The sequence below is a fragment of the Pelodiscus sinensis genome, chromosome 21 (assembly GCF_049634645.1).
Source record: "Pelodiscus sinensis isolate JC-2024 chromosome 21, ASM4963464v1, whole genome shotgun sequence".
Classification (NCBI taxonomy): Eukaryota; Metazoa; Chordata; order Testudines; family Trionychidae; genus Pelodiscus; species Pelodiscus sinensis.
The window spans coordinates 18,286,446-18,300,383 of NC_134731.1; the positions used below are offsets into that span (position 1 = coordinate 18,286,446).

Genomic DNA, 13,938 nt, shown 5'->3' on the forward strand with positions numbered 1-13,938 from the left:
CCTAGTGATTAGTGCTGCAAAACTAAGTCCAAAAGGGCTAAGGTATCTCACAGCAGATCGTGTTCAGTCTGAAAAACAAAATAACCCTCCTCTCCCTGCCTTTCGTCCAGCTCCCTGACTGATAGGCCCTCAGCCAGCCAGCCAGGGTAAGGACTTTTCCGCTGCAAGCAACTCCACTGGAAAGAACAGGTGGCTATTTCAGGCACTCCCAGGCAGGAGTTTAACACCCCCCCCCCCCCCCCCCGAGTAGAGCCTTTCCCTGAAGCTGAAGAAGAGATGCCTGCTCCATTGCCTTAGTTTTAGGCAGTGGCGGAAAGGTACCTTGGTATGTTCACTGATGAACAGCTCCTCTAGTTGCCTCCCTTCACAGCCACTGGTTCCACTCTGGGAGAGTTCCCTGCCTAGCTCTGTTGACCAGGGAGCTCCTGGTTCACTTTAATCCTGTCCTACTTGCTAGAAGATGCTTCGCTCTCCAAGGCAGCTGTGTGTGTGTGTCAGGCTGGGCTCCGTGGGGAGAGCATCTCTCCTGACCAGGCTGTTAAAGACTAGACATGAATGCAGAGGAGCATTTGTGCTGGCTTCTGGGAAGCCCACCCGTTCTCAGTGCCCACAGGCCTCTAAGAACTGGGATGGCCCTGGAGCATCTCACAACCTGGGATGTTTACAACAAGACCGTGTGGACAGGAACCCTGGCACAGCTGGCTGAAACCGTAGTCAGCCTTGGGACAGCCAGCAAGGGGGGAATCTGGAAGCGAAAGGTCTGTTCCCTACAGCAGGGGGTTGCCTGAGAGCGCCAGCCAATCGGGTGCTATCAGCTCCTCTGCAGGGAGCAGCTTTCATAAGCACTGCATGCATCCTGCTTTTCTGAAGGAGAGATGTTCCACATCAGTTCCTCTTTTCAAGCAATGAGGCAAGCAACTCAGACACCCTGAAAGGGAAGAGAGAGTAGAACGCTTATCAGCCCATGTGACTCAGACTCCATTTTGCAACAAGCCTAATAACTGTGCCAAAGGACAGGGTTACAACATAGTTAAGAGCTGTAATGGAATCAAAACTTTACAGCATCCCCATAACTGGGTTCCAGGCTGGTGTGAGTTCACAGCTAGGCTCAGAACACAGCAGGGCTTTTAACTGTATTCTGCCTCAGTCCAGAGCTAGTGTTGACACAAGACCCTGATTCTGTTGTACATGGAGTGTACAGTAATTACTCGTTTAACACGTGCCCGCGTAACACATTTTCACAATAGCACAATTTTTTTAGGGAACGTTTTTTGAATAACCGTCCCTGAAATAAGATGAAAATAATCAAGTGGCAGACTACTTCGTGCAGAGGTATAAGCTGGTGAAAACAGTGGTAATACGCATGAGTGGATGAATTCACGTGGTCACAATGCTTCTCCACTCACTCGTGTTTATTTTTGTGTTTTAACAAACTGCAGCAACTTGTGTTGCTAGTTATCTAATGCTGATGTTGACAACCCAGCACCAACAAAAAACTGATTTTGCCACCACCACCTGAAACGCAACCTCCACCTTCTCCATTATTTTTAATGGGAAAATTAACCCCGCATAGCACATTTTCGCTTAGCACAAACATTTTCAGAAACGCATCTATAGTGTTAAATGAGGAATTACTGTACACGGGGCCTCAGTGTGCTAGCGGCAGAAACAATAGCTCTGACAGCTGCAGATACACCTGACGCAGAGAAATGAGCAGCCAGTGTAGACATCACCAGCAATGTAGACATTCCAGGCACGACACCACAGGAAACAGGGTAGGAAATATTTTGCCTAAGAATCCTTAGAGCCGTGGTCCCCAACACGGTGCCCGCGGGGACCTTTGGCGGCGCCCGCGAAGTGCTCAGGGCTGGCCTGGCCCGGGGCGCACGGCGCTTGGGGGGGGGGGGGGGAGAGCGCTAGCCCCGGCCCCGGGTGCGCGGCGCTTGGGGGTGGGGGGAAGAGCGCCAGCCCCGGGCGCGCGGCGCTTGAGGAGAGAGCGCCGGCCCCCGGAATGCAGCTATGGGGGGGCCCCGCCCCCCGGGCGCCCGGCAGGCGAACGGCCACGCCCCCTGGCGCCCGGCAACCCCAAATGGTTGGGGACCACTGCCTTAGAGCCTGGGTTGCCAAAGCATTTGCTTCCTGTCCACTTCATTAGCGGTGTTGAAGGAAGTGTGCAAAAGCAGCCCTCTCCCTCTTGGTGTAAGTCGCTTTGGCTGTGGTTTATTTGACAACCTCAGGCCCTCCCCCTGGATTTCAAAAGAGCGTCTGCAATGACTTTTGGGAATCAGCCTTGAGGCATTTAATGTTGGACACAAAAATGAAGGCTTCAGAATTAGCAGACAATAATTTTGGCCTATGAGATGTTCCCTGTTCCCCAGCCCAGAGCGATTCCCAGCCAGCACCCAACAGGAGGTAAAAACATAGTGGCCAATGCCTGAAACCAGCCTTACATACAGGTCACATGGAAGATACACACATGCAAATCAACTGTCACAGCAGGATGGAGTCGGACATTACGGCAGCAAGGTCAAAATAGATCTGTCTCCATCACAGGAAATATACTCAGGGTGATCATAATAGCTTTATGCCATGAGTGAACTACAAGCAGGAGCAAAGCAATGCAGAATTGCAGCTGGAGTTCTAAAACACACTCCCTCTCCGCCTCCTCCTCTCCCCCCCCCCCCCCAACCAGGCACAATCCCACAGAAATTACAAGTTTAGTATACTTTGAATTGCAAATCTCCTATTAGGCAAAGAACTGCTGTGGTCCAGCCAGTGGCTGCACAGAGACTTCTCAGGTCTCCTTTCAGTCCAAAAAGGAAATAAACATCGACTATGAAATCCTGCACCATCACAACCAATTTGGAAACACTAAGTTCCAGGATAAATCCTCTTAGTAATGTTCCTCATTTCTCCTTAATTCTGTTCTAAAAAAGGCTTGCTAAAGGTTATGCAAACTCCCAGAAAACATTTTCAAACAAGCTGCATGGCACACAATAGTATTAGGGACCCCCATAGGCGTGCGCAGCACATTTCATTAGGGTGTGCACCCAAAGAATTTTTTTTAAATGTACTTTGACCCCCATTGGCCACAGCTCTGGAGGTAACACTCTCGGGGCAAGATGGACACATGACCAGAAGTAAAAGGTGTCATGTGACCCCCCCCTCCAAGGAATTTTCCCACCATCCTCCTACCAATAGGGATTAGTTTGCCCCCTCAAGCCCCCCTCATGGAACTATCCTGCAATTGCACTAACCCAATGTGTGTGACATTAACTCGGGGGCGGAGAGGCTGGGGGAAGCGTTCTCTCTCTGAGTTTCCTCCCATGAGCAGAATGAATTTTGTGTTGTGCACTAGTACTGAGTTCATGTGGCTTGTTTGGTTGTGCCACTGTGGTACCCAACTTATTAATAAATATCTTATAAACCTTTACCTTTCATCTCTGCTGCCAAGTCTCCCCTTGCTCCATCAGCTCCCCTGGTGCCTGCTGCCCCCCAATCCCTCACCCTCCTCTGCTGTCCTGACTCCTGCCCTTCTCACTGCCCTCAGCCTTCCTGAGACCTGCCCTCCTCCACCAGCCCTTCTCTCTCCCCTGTGCCCACTCCTCCAGTAGCCTCACTCTGATCATGTGAGCTGCCCCTCCTCATCCCCTCTCCTAATACCTCCCTCTACACACCTGCCCGGCCTCTCTCCTCTGGTGCTGGTCCCTCCCCTGCAAGTGTCTGCCCTTCTGCTTCACCCCCAGAATCCCATGCCACCTACACCTTCCCTTACTCCTGCACCCTCCTGGTGTCTCCCCCTTCCCTCACTGCCCCTGACCCCTTTTTTCCTGATGCTCACCCCCTCACTACCCTCTGCTCTCACACGTCTTGCTCCATCCCTGCCTTCTTCACGCCCACCCCTTCTTTCAAGCCTTCTCCCAGCACCTCCCCCTCCCCCCCTACCCCCAATGCCTTTCCCCTCTCCTCTCCTAGCATCACCCTGTCCCCCCTCCCACTGACACCTCCCATCCTGCCCCTTTCCTCATTGTCTCCACTTGGCCCCCTGGCATTTATCTCCCCTCTACCCTGTCCCTTGGTGCCTTCCCCTTTCTTCTCCTGACCTGCTCTCCTCCCCTCAGCACAAGCCCCTTCCTCTCTCACCCCTGCCACCTATTTTCCCCGTTCCCCTCCCCTCTCCTCCATTACCTTACCTTCGGCTAAGCCGGCTTCTGCCTTCCAGTTTGCAGGGCTGGAGTCAGAGCCGGCCCAAGCTACAGGCCGACCGGGCCCTAGCCCGGGGCGCCTCACTTTAAGGGATGCCGCGTGGTGCTGCCGTGCTGGGCGGGGCCAAGGATGAAGCTGGGGGGCCCTGGGCGCAGAAGGGGCACCACGCGGTGCTGCTGGGCCGGGTGGGGCCGGGGATGGGGCTGAGGACGAAGACGGGGCGCTGCGCAGTGCTGCCGGGATGGGCGGTGCTGGGGCCAAGGGTGGGGCTGGGTCCCTGGGCGCAGAAAGGGTGCCGTGCGGTGCTGCTGGGCCAGGTGGGGCCCAGGGCACAGAAGGGGTGCCGCACGGTGCTGCTGGGCCGGGTGGGCCCGGGGTGCAAAAATGGCTCGGGCTGGCATCTGTGGTCGGGCCCCAGCTGCTTCCGCCACGCAAGCGCTCTCTCTGCCCCAAAGTGCCCCGTAGATGTCCTCGGGGAAAGTGAGGGGCTGCGGCTCCCGTCTAAAATCCCCCTCCTCCTCCAGAAGCCACTAGCCAGCCCAAGACATTAGGGTGTGCCTGGGCACATCCGGCACACCCCGTGAGCACGCCTATGGGGACCCCACTGAAGCCAAGTCATGAGAAAGATCCAGTTCCACAGGAGGTCCCTTTAAACTGATCATCTGTGAAGTAAAAGGAGGCAACTCAGTTCAGCGATAGCTACACCGTCACCTCTCTCTAATCACACAAGTAAGGTGGGTCATTGCTCTCCCTCACCTCGCACAAGTAAGGGCAGGAGTGTGTGTAGCTCTCGCTTTATTCAGGTGTAAAGGACAACTTCTCCGATTTCACTTTTCTCTTTAAATATGCTTTTCCCAATAAACAGCAACGCAAAATCACATACACACATCCAGGCTGCTGTCCAAGTTAATAGAGTCTCCAAAATGGTTTTCCTCCACTAACGGGTGCAAAACCAGGCTGGCTAAATCTCATACTGATTTAACACCATGCTGGGGAGTGGCGGGCTCTTTTGGCAATAAGGGGATGCACTCCTGCATTCTTCAGGAAGCAGAGGCACTGTGCTCTGCCTGCAGTTCTCTCCTCAAAGGAACGTCAGAGCAGAGCACAAGAGCCCTCAGCAGCACAGCCACAATGACCTTATACAGTAGCAACAAAAAGAGCACAGCCCTGGATTTGTACACAATGTGAGCGGAAAGGAAATGGAGAAAGGAGCATGCAGCCAGAGCAGACCACAGAGGCAGGTGGCATGCACAGTGGCCGTCTGCAGATGAAGAATAACCCACAACCTTCCAATTAAGTTGTAACAATTACTCCCCAAGAAGAGTCAGCAATAGAAAGGGACATAAAAAGGTGCCATTCTTTCCTGGCCGTTGGTCCCCAAGTCACAGCCACAGGATGAATTTGGAAACAAACAAACAACAACAAAAAAACCTTTCTTCTAGGCCCTTCCCAGAACCCAATCTCTGTGCACTGGAGAAGGCATAATGAGAAGCCACGCACTGTACATCTTCATAATATGATCGTCCTTGCCTGCTCAATCAGCAATGAAAGTTACTACTGCTGCCTTACAAATAATCAGCATTAGGCTTCAGAGTGAACACCCTCATTCAGATGAGCAAGGCACTCACATGACCCTCAGAGCTACAGTTTCAGGCTGCCTGCAGTCTCAAGTAGCTATTACTGCATCAGGTGACGCTTGGCTCACAATTTGAATCTACTTCACACCCGAAAAGCCTGAAGATGCAAATGAAAACTGATCTTTTGGAGAACAAAAGTGGCATCCTCCAAAAGAGCCCCAGCACTGAGCGGTTATGGGCGTCCCCATTTCAGCCACGGTCCCAGCATTCCAAGCTCCAGGGACAGCTGGCACACTGTCTGATTAAGGGAAGAATGCTAATGCTACTAGCGGTATCAGCTCTTGTTGCTAGAAGAGCTTAGGAGCGAGGAGAAAGAGGCAAATCAAGGACTGAGAGGATAGGAATGGAGAAGCGAGATAAGCGCCTCCTGTCAGTCAAGTAGAGCTGCCTACACAGCAGAAGTTAGAGGCAACAGAGGAGGGAACAGGTCTTCTGACAGATATTTGGGCTTTTACCCTTCCATTGGCTGCTGTGTTTTTCCCACGGGTGGCAGGATGTCCAGCTCAGTTAGATTTCTGAAAGGATTCCTGACAGGCCAGAGCTGGGCAAGATGCGATCTGGGGGCCGGATCTGGCCCACCTCACACTTTGATCCAACTCACCGGCTGCATCTGGCCGCTTTCTTTTTACAGCCTACTGCCTGTGCCACCAAATTTCCACGGAGTGGCTCGGGCAGCAGGATCCTATTTAAATGGCTCTCAGTCGTGGCACTACCTGTCAGGGGCCAGAGCAGTGAGCCCTTTAAATCGCTGCAGTAATCCCAGACAGCTACCAGGCAACGCAGCAGCGGTGGGGCCGGGAGATGTGAGCCCTTTGTTGTGTTTTTAATTGAATGACCACAGAAACTAGTCTCCAGCTCCACCCCTTTACCCAGGCTCCACCTTTTCCAGGGATGTAGCCAGCCTGTGACCACATAGCAAAATTCATTAAGTGGCTCCCGTGTGAAAATTATTGCCCACCCCTGTGATAGGCAGACATGCACGGGGGGCTTGTGTACTAGGAAGGGCAGGGCATTAGTGCCAATCAGCATTCCCAACAGGCAATCCCAATTTATCCACAGTGACTCAGCAACCAGGGGGTACCTGGGAAGGGTGGAGTTGCTGTTCGTGCTTCTGCTTCATTCCATTTGGGGCAGCGGGCTCCCCAAACCAGGAGCAAGTGTTGGAAAATATGCAGTGGGGGGTTCAAAGGACTGCTGGGCAGATTCACTCGGGGCAAATCCGTACTCTCCATGGGTGTGCATGCCTGTCTCGAAAACAGGGCTTCACAGAATCTCAAAAACAAGCAGAGAGGTGGGCATAGTAACTGTGACATGTGCAGCCATTGCACCTTCACAGAAAGACCTCCAAACAAACCACTGAGTGGGCCCAGCCAGAGCTACCCAGGCAGATAACAAGCGATGAGATGATATTGTAGAGTGCAGAGAAAATATTTCTGATCTCATGCTGCTTGGGAAGAGATTGACTTCTAAGATTAATCATTTTTCACCTACCAACCATCACCACACGTCTTAATGCAAAAGCCAAAGCAAGAGGTGAGAACCACCAAATGTGAAATGGAGCTGTTCTCCCAGCACATGGACGGTTATAAAGATGATCACCGTGAAAGTCCCTCTAAGGAGGATGTGAAGCTTCTATACTGGGGCAATCAATAGGCAGACAACTGGCCAAATCCGGACCACCAGACACTTTTGAATGAACTGCAAAATTATTTTATTTACTTACTCTCATTACTGTTATTGCAGTGTGAAATGTGTCTGTGGCGTTTGGACCCTGCCTGGATCTTGACAAAAAATAATTGACTCCTCCTGTGTTACACTATGAGGAATATTGAGTGGTTTGTGCCTGGGACTGGGCATCAGGAAAGGAATAGGAAATTTCTGCATACACTGCCTCTGCCTACATACATGTTTAGGCTTTGGCCATGAGCCAGAGAATAATCAACAGCCACCCAAAAAGTAGTAAGCAACACATCTCTCTCCCCCACTCCTCCTTTTAGGAATTCTAGAAAGACCCTCCCCTCTAATCATGTCACATTATTACTCACTCCGCAATGCCTAATCTTAGTAGCACTCAAGAGTGTAGATCTGCAGAGGCAAAGCATTCGGGGAGCTCCAGGTTCTGGTAAGTAACCTGGACTGGACTGAATGGAGGGACGGCACCATAGAAACTGAAAGGACAAGATTTTGAGAGGGAGAGTAATGCCTGACTGTGTCCAATGCCGCAAAGAGGTCCAGGAAAATGAGGATGAAGGAAAGGCCCTGAAATTTTGGCTAGGCAAAGCTCACTGGTCCTTAGTGAGAGGAGTTTTGGTGGAGGGTGGTAGGACAGAAGTCAGGAGGGCATACAGAGTGTAAGAGAACTCAAAGCGGTGGTGGCTATCAGAGTACTCAGTGAATTGAGAAGTGATGGAAGAGAAAGGAGATGTCTGACAGATAATAAAAGATGGACACTAGATCCTAAAAAGTCTGAATACACAATACTGTGACCATCTCTGAACCAAAATGGTTAGCGCCATTAGATTTCTCAAATGCCACAAACAATTTAAGCACTTACTTAAACATTTGGATTCCATCCTATAAATAAACATCTTTATTCCAGTTTATGGAATTTGGCTTCTGTTGGTGCATCATGAGGGTTAGGAAAAAAGTTTGGAGGCAAAGCAGATTGATTTAGGTGGGATTTTGTGGCCACAAAAAAGGAAAAAGTTTAAGATGAAGTCACAGAGGCATCATGTCCTTGTTAACAACTGTTTAGGTCTCTAGGGAATTTCAGCCAACAGGGCTGAGATGTCATTGACAGTGCAGCTTAAGTAAGAGCCACTAGAAATGCCAGCTGAGCTGGTCTAGCGCAGCACACGGAGATGGGACGAGGATGGCTTTAGATCCTCCCTTGTGCCAGTCAAGTTCTGAAGTTCTTGATGGGGCTGATGTGCCACCTTGTATAAAGCAGAGGAGCCCGGGAATGCTTTATAAAGAAGCTGAGTAATGAGATGATGAATAAATATATAGCAATCACTTTACAAACTTTCCCTCGTGGACACAAGAAGCCGGAGCAATCAGAACGGAAGCATGGCAAGCTGCAAGCACAGCAAGATGGACCCTGGTGGTGCCAGAGATCATCCCAAGCCTCGCGGAAATAAAAAGCAATCAAGAAAAAAACTAGGATCAAGCAAGTAACAGGATCAACATTTTAAAGAATGGACAAATCTTGGGAATATCTCCTCTTCAAACTGGAAGATACCCCAAACAGAACTTTCCCATCTATGCAGAGAACTGATCCGCCTAAGAACCCACAGAGCAAGCAGCTTAGTGAAGAGACTTCTGCTTAGGTGAAATATCAGGGTCATGAAAGGCGATTGGGATCTGAAGATGAACACAGAGCCACTGCACAAGGCTAGCAGGTCCATGACCAGCTCGTGGGTCCCTTGTTGAATCTTCCTCAGGACATTGGGAAGGGAAGGGGGAAAGCTGCATTGCCTGTGAAAATATGCAAGTTCAGATTCCTGCTTACTCCAGAGCAGAACCAACCTCCTTACAGCCCTGCATCTTCTAGGTGAAGAGGAACAAGCATGTGTCCCTGCATACTAAGGGTGTAATGGTGTAACCATTCAAACAGTTAACCAATAAGCACGAGCTCATCAGTTACAGTAACAGTTACACGCTGGCTCCCGGCCCTGTATCAGTGCCTGTGGGGCAGTAGCTGGCTCCATGGGAGTGGGTCCAAGATCAGGAGCTAGGAGATGGCTGCTGCCCTGCCCTGATGCCTCTGCATCAGCGGCAGCCACACAGGATGGCAGTTGGCTTTCTGGGAGGGGGGCAGCAGGTGGGAGCCGGTGCATGCTGGGAGCCAGCATAGGCTGCAACACCCAGGCAGCACCTGGCTCCCCAGGAGTGGGGTGGCTAGTGGAAGCTGGTGTGCGCGGAGCCAGCTTAAAAGCTGATTTCTGGCATACACCAGCACCCCATGCTGCAGACTCTGCATTAAAAGTTTTATACTGCAGAGCCTGCAGCATCCAACCATGCAACTGCTAAGATTTTTAACAGTTACCTAGTTAACCACTTTTAGAACCTCTACTGCATACCTTCGATCATCTTCCCAACAAGGGTAACCTCAAAAGAACATGAGATGGGAGGAAGGAGAGCTCCAGCGCCACATATTCCATGGGCCACAAGCTTTGTAAGGGAGCTAACAGGTGGTCACTGGTGAAAAAGAACATGACGGTCATGCAGAGTTGGGAGCTTTCCAGCCGGAAGCACTCGAGAAGCAGAGGGGTCCACCTGCACTACAAATAAAGCACATTTCTTACTGCAACTTCACTCCTTGTGCCCACTGAACAAAGCCAGGCTCAAAGAAGCTGGCGCTCTCAACCAGAGAATACAAGCTCAGACAGAAGGCACTTTCCTACAGTCCAAATGCCCCTAGTTGGGAAACAAGTAGGGCTCGGGTCCAGAGACTGAGCGGAACCCTGCAGAAGGTCTGTGTGCACAAGGCTGCCAATGGAAAACCCAGCAAATTATCTGTTCAGAAAGCACCTCAGAAAGCAGAGAACCCAGACTCTTTAGATCCAAAGATAAGGTTATCTGTCTCCTCTGACCTCCTAGGTTCTGAGGACACAGACGCACGGGGTGTGTGACTATACTCTGCCAGCAGACCTCTGAAGAAGTACGGCTCCTCCCAGTACCCTCAGAGTGCTAGCTGCACCAGACAATGCCACTCTAGTAGTGCAGAACTCTCGGTAAGTCCTCCAAATTTGGAATAAAGGGAGACTTCTTCCTCTTTTCAGCTGACTAGGGATGTAAGCAACTAATCGACCAGTTAACTATCCGATAAGCAAAAGCTTATCGGATAGTTGACAGACTAGTAGAATAGAGACAGCAAGACTATCAGAAAGAGGCTGCAAGGGGGGAGGAAGGAAGAGGGGTTGATGGGGAGAGCCAGCTTAAAAAGCCAGTTCCCCCCAGCTCTAGCTCCATGGGATGGGGCAAAGGCACAGGGGCGGTGTTCCACCTTTGAAATGTACAAGAGTCCCTGCTGGGGCTCTTGTACATTTCAAAGGCAGAACGCTGGGAGGCACTTCCACCTTTCAAATGTAGCAATAGCCCAGCCTAGTCGGCTCTTGCTACATTTCAAAGTGGAAGCGCCCTTATTGACTAAGTGAATAGTTGATGGACATTCCATCGACTATTTGGTTAGTTGATTAATTTGTTAACATCCCTACAGCTGACACTGAGATTTCAGACTCATAGTATTTTGGTCAAATGCAGACACTAGCCAGATTTCGTCCATTAAGAAGCTTCAACCCCTCCATTCCTCATTTGCAACCACACAGCATTAAAACAACGAGTAGTCCTGTGGCACCTTAGAGACTAACAAATACATAAGATCATGAGCTTTAAAAGCATAAAAGCCACACAAGCATTAAGGGAATGTTCCTCAACCCAACACCAGAAGCATGAACATCTTGGCTCAAACTGCACTTTATTTTTTAAACATTGCTCATATTATGGGTTTTCCCACTGCGCTCCTCAACAGAGACTATGAGTGCATCTTGGATTCTGCTATGGCACATTGCAACAAATGGCCACAACCAGGCACCGATACACCCCTACTGCTACCAAATCCAGACTAAAACTGACGTGTGAGAGACTGTGGTTCCATGACTGGGGAGCTGGCCAGAGAGCAGAGCCATTTACACAGCTCAGTTCCAGGTCAACTCAATCGTGGGAGATACAGGTATTCTCCACTAATTTCTTACTGCCTTCAACAGCTTGTTGGCTTGTAAGGTAAAGCTGTAGCTCCTGGGCCAGAGATCTGCATGGGGTATTTTTGCCTCTGGTACCAACTCTTATTGTCACCAAAGAGTGTCTGCATCTCTCAAGCAAGGATGACAGGAGCTTGTGAGCAGCCATCAGTTAAGATTTCCACAGCACTTCAACTACTAAGAGTACGGCAGAATTGCTAAGTCCTGTTTTTGCCCGTCCCAGCGTTGAACTTTCAGAAGTCAGCATCCAACTCCGGAAACAAGCCAGCAGCATAGATAGAACTTGCACCTTATTTGTAATTGGCACAAGCTAGGGTATTCCCAGACAATGCACACTGGGGCGTTACTGCACTTCTCCAGCAGCTGGATCCCCAGAAAAGCCCCCTTCGGCCTTATTGCTTAAATACTGATACAACCTGACGTCACTGGCAGCCAATCAGATAAGCTGGTGGCCCATGTTGCAGAGCTAGTTCAGAAGCATGCCCCAAAGCTTTCTGTGTTAGCAGGGTTTTGTATCTTAGACTGGGATTTCATGCCATAATAATCTTTCACCGAACACTTCTTTGCTTAATGGCTGTGCTTGCAGGAGAGGATGCTGATGCCCTGCGTTTTCAACACACAGCCACATAACAAGTCTCCCCTGGCCTCCAGTGTGCGCAGTGTTCTGCCACACTGAGCAGCTGGCGTGTGCTGCAGAAATAAGGGTTTGGCCATTCTTGATATTTATAGGACATAACAGGAGCCAGAGTTATTCTGGCTCTGCCCCCTCCCTCGAGTGGGGTGCACGGCTGAAAAAGGGCTGGAGCAAAGATTCCTCAAACTCTGTGCCCAAGAATTTAATCTTTAGTCAAGAGGAAAATTTCAGCAGCAATTTGGCATCACAAGTCCTGCATCATGGCAGGGGGTTACACTAGATGACCCTTGTAGTTTGTCCTAGCCTATGATCAAAGGAAAAAATTGCGAGAAAGGAACAATATTTCATTCCTTACAGAACCTTCCACTCAGGATGACTCTTGCCCTTTGGGGCAGCCAGTCATATTTTCTGACCAAGTGTTTATTCTGCAGGATGCTGTCTGAAAATACCTTTGCAAGAAGAAGAAAAAAATCAAGCTGTGTGTGATCCTCAGTACATTATGCGCCAATATTGCCAAACTTTAATTACATTTCAACAGAGTACTTACAGACTTTCCCTAACTAGAGAATATGCTTCATTTATGTGGGTGAGCAGCATGCTTATGAATTAAGCAGGTCCTAAGCTGGAATCCAAACAGAGTAATGCAAGGTCCCGGATGTGAAAACACATGCTATCTAACCCAGCACATGGACAGTGAGACTGAGTATAGCAACTGGAGTTTTTGTCAAACTCCTTTCCCCAAAATTTCCTCTGAAAAGGAACTGAGGCAAGTCTTCTTCACAGAGAAAGGAATCCCTCCCTACAGAAAATGAAAGGAGCATTCCTATTGCATACATTTGTCTAACTAAGAACCATTCTGCCTAATGGCTGGAAAATGATATGTGCCAATAATTAAGAGTTGCAACCCTGTGGAAGGCTCACACTGGGATCTGATCCCCAAAGTGCCCTCCTGGTGCTTTTGCAGAGCTCTCTGGATATTTATGTTCTTGAAAGGGAGACTGATCAAGAATAGGCATTAGGGCTGCACCCAGTGCCCAGTGAATTATGTTAGATTGTTCCCTCCCCGCCACTCATCCCTGACAGTCCACCTATGTCCTGATGCACACTGGCCCCCTGCTCTTCCAGTTCTCAGCTACCCCGTCGCTCTGCAAATGGAAGCCTAGTTTGCAAAGATTAGTATTATTTATTATTTGCATGATGAAAGGTTGATGTATTAACCGAACACAGCACCTACCTAGCAATTACCCCATAGAGCTATTTTCTTGTGGAAAGTGCATTTGCATCCAGTACTTGCCTTTGCTCTGAACAAAGGCAGGCATGGTGGAACTCAGCTCCCGCTTCTGCTGAACACAAAGATCTCTCTGCAAAGCACAGAATGTGTTTGAACCTTGCCCAAATGTGCATAAAGAACTCACAGCAGCACCATACATGGAGCCTCAAGTCCCTAAGGCACAACTAGAATTATGTTAAACTACAAGGCAGAGCAAGTTCGTAGGGGTGGATAAGAGAGAATCCCAATTCCCAGCTCTCCACTTAAATCAGGCAGAGGGGCAGGAACTCAAAACACCATAATAAAACTTTTATCTTAGGGCTGAGCCCATAAAACTCCCAACTGCAGAGAGCACAAGGTCTGAATTATAACAACTGCCCCTTCAAACAAAAGCCAGAAAAGCACTTCTTCCCCCCCACATATTAAAAC

At 49.7% G+C, this 13,938-nt stretch overlaps 1 protein-coding gene across 3 annotated transcripts in view; it reads right to left on the reverse strand.

Moving 5' to 3' along the window:
• HIP1 (huntingtin interacting protein 1) overlaps nucleotides 1–13,938 on the reverse strand; it is a 116,834-nt gene that overhangs the window by 40,358 nt on the left and 62,538 nt on the right. The gene's annotated exons all lie outside the window — the stretch shown is intronic.